The sequence below is a fragment of the Austrofundulus limnaeus genome, unplaced genomic scaffold, assembly GCF_001266775.1.
Source record: "Austrofundulus limnaeus strain Quisiro unplaced genomic scaffold, Austrofundulus_limnaeus-1.0 Scaffold1582, whole genome shotgun sequence".
NCBI classification, from domain to species: Eukaryota; Metazoa; Chordata; class Actinopteri; order Cyprinodontiformes; family Rivulidae; genus Austrofundulus; species Austrofundulus limnaeus.
In genome coordinates this window covers 10,770-13,600 of record NW_013953984.1, presented here as the reverse complement: position 1 = coordinate 13,600, position 2,831 = coordinate 10,770, and the positions used below count along the sequence as shown (strand labels likewise).

At 45.3% G+C, this 2,831-nt stretch overlaps 1 protein-coding gene across 1 annotated transcript in view; it reads left to right on the top strand.

Moving 5' to 3' along the window:
* nlrx1 (NLR family member X1) overlaps positions 1-2,831 on the top strand; it is a gene marked incomplete at its 3' end in the record, with an annotated part of 26,452 nt that overhangs the window by 16,348 nt on the left and 7,273 nt on the right.

Sequence of the window (2,831 nt, the reverse complement as noted above, 5' to 3'; positions counted from 1 at the left end):
GGGTCTTCTCTGGGGTCTTCTCTGGGATCTTCTCTGGGGTCTTCTCTGGGATCTTCTCTGGGGTCTTCTCTGGGGTCTTCTCTGAGGTCTTCTCTGGGGTCTTCTCTGGGGCCTTCTCTGGGGTCTTCTCTGGGGTCTCCTCTGGGGTCTTCTCTGGGGTCTGGGGTCTTCTCTGGGGTCTTCTCTGGGGTCTCCTCTGGGGTCTTCTCTGGGGTCTTGTCTGGGGTCTTCTCTGGGGTCTTCTCTGGGGTCTTCTCTGGGGTCTTCTTTGGGGTCTTCTCTGTGGTCTTCTTTGGGGTCTCCTCTGGGGTCTTCTCTGGGGTCTTCTCTGGGGTCTTCTCTGGGGTCTCCTCTGGGGTCTCCTCTGGGGTCTTCTCTGGGGTCTCCTCTGGGGTCTCCTCTGGGGTCTTCTCTGGGGTCTCCTCTGGGGTCTCCTCTGGGGTCTTCTCTGGGGTCGGGGGTCTCCTCTGGGGTCTTCTCTGGAGTCTTCTCTGGGGTCTTCTCTGGGGTCTTCTCTGTGGTTTTCTTTGGGGTCTTCTGGGGTCTCCTCTGGGGTCTTCTCTGGGGTCTCCTCCCAGCAGATATGCTCAAAGCATCCAGATCCCTGAACTACATCAAGTGGCTCCTCTCAATGTTATTATTTTATGTACATTTTGTTTTATTGTCTTAAAGAGTCAACCCTTATTTAGGGCTAATATTAGCCAATGTTTACAAAAATGCATAGCACGGACGCTTGCTATCTCAGCTAAAGGCTGTTGCTGTAGTGAATCWCAAGGTCACATGACCAGTGCACACTCTAGTTGTCTCTAGCATTGTTTCAAAGGGTTAATGTAAATCAAGTTAATGAAGTAAATCATCCCTCACACGGGGCATCCATTTAATTCAGGGGTGTCCAAACTTTTTTAGTCAGGGCCAAATACAGAACAATAAACAAAGGGCCGGGCCACACACTACAWGTGACATATTGATACATGAATAATGTGAGTATTTGTAACTCACCTCTGACTCTGATAGAGTTCAGGGAGTGAGAGAAGCTGATGTTGACTCTTCAGAGCATCATCACATTACATTTCATTCAGTTCTAACTGCACACACTCTTCACTTTGTCTGCATCCACCAGGAAGTGGTTGAAAACAGCTTCATTTGTTCTTCAATTCCAGAATAATCTTGGAAACGCTGGTTGAATTCTGTCATGAGAGATTTAATCACAGACACACATTTCTCCTTTTTAGCAGAAAGATGGGTGTTTGGAAAAGCAGACTTGGTTTCAGACAGAGCAGGAAAGTGTGCAGCATTAAAGCCTTGTAGTTGTGTCTCAAACAGACCACATCTCCGTATTCAGCGTCCATGTCAGGTAGGAAAGCCTGAAACTCTCTGTGGTACTCTGTTACCTTGGTGCACACCAACCAGGCCATTCCTCTGTGCTCGCTCGTCATGGCGGGAGCTCCATCCGTTGTTACTCCACAGAGCTTGTCCCATTTAAGGCCCATCTTTTCAGCTGAACCACTGAACCCAGTGTCAGTCACAAACAGGTTCTTCTTCTCTTCTCTATAGTTTAGTTTCTGGGTCTGGCTCCATCCAGTGTTGAAACTGAGAAGTGCAACAGAGTTGAGCTCAAAGTTCTTGTGCGGGCCATATTCAGTTATATTTTCAGAATTTGTTGCGGGCCAATAAAGACAGCACGGCCCGCGGGCCGTAGTTTGGACACCCCTGATACAATTGGTTGAAACAAGGAAGAATTTAAAAATTGATGCAAATCATTCCATGTTAAAAGACAAAAGTCTGTTTTAAGTTAGTATGAAGATAAATTAGTGTCAATGATTTGAAAGAGCGAGCACAAAGGTTTGATAGAGGGAGCAGCAGTGCATGCACGCAGGAGCACAGATCTGCTCACTTGTAAACTCCACTTTGACACTTTCTTACCACTGCATGATGCACATGTGTAATGCTGCGTTCAGGGTCTGCTGAGAAGCTGGTACATCTGAGTTTAGGTTGTTGCAAAGGTTGTTTTGTGACCTTATAACCACTACACTGAACACATGCACTGACACCAGTGGTGTCCACAGTCAGTCCTCAGGGACCGGTGTCCTGCATGTTTCTGGAGCTGCTCTGTTTCAWCACAGCTGAATCTAATGAGTGCTTAATTAGTAGGTCTCAGTAAGCCATCAGAGTCTGCAGAAGCCTGCTAATTAAACACTCCTTAGTAGGGGTGTCCCCATCCCATGTTGATATGGAGTATCTGTCTGATATCAGCCAAAAAACTCTTCTAATTTATTAAATTGTATAATGTTCTTCAGTTTAAAATGTATGTGATCCATTGGTTAAACATAAATGGGTCAATATTTCTCATACCTTCTCTTTTTCACTGTTTGACTTGATCAAGACTTTTCTAAGATTTTACATTACAAAATAGGTAAAAGTGTGTGATTTGTACTGATATGGTATCGGGTTAATAGCAGTATTGGTCAATATCAGTATCGTATCAGAAGTGAAAAGTTGTATGGAGACAGTCCTGCTCCTTAGGTTCAGCTGTGTTGAACCAGGACAGCTCCAGAGACATGCAGGACACTGTCCCTGAGGACTGACTGTGGACACCACTGGCTTACACTGATATAAGATCATACCAAAATGATAACTTTTCAGAACGGCTCTTTGAAATAAGYTAATTTAAGTTGGTAGTTTCTCATTTTCTACAAAGCATGTTTGTCATAAGGGAAAATAAATTTCTGAACACTATCATGTTTGTGCAATATTCAGTGTTTCCCCTACCATTATACAGCCCCCCCCACCCCAGTTCAGAGACACCTGGACATGTCTCCAGTTCACCAGAG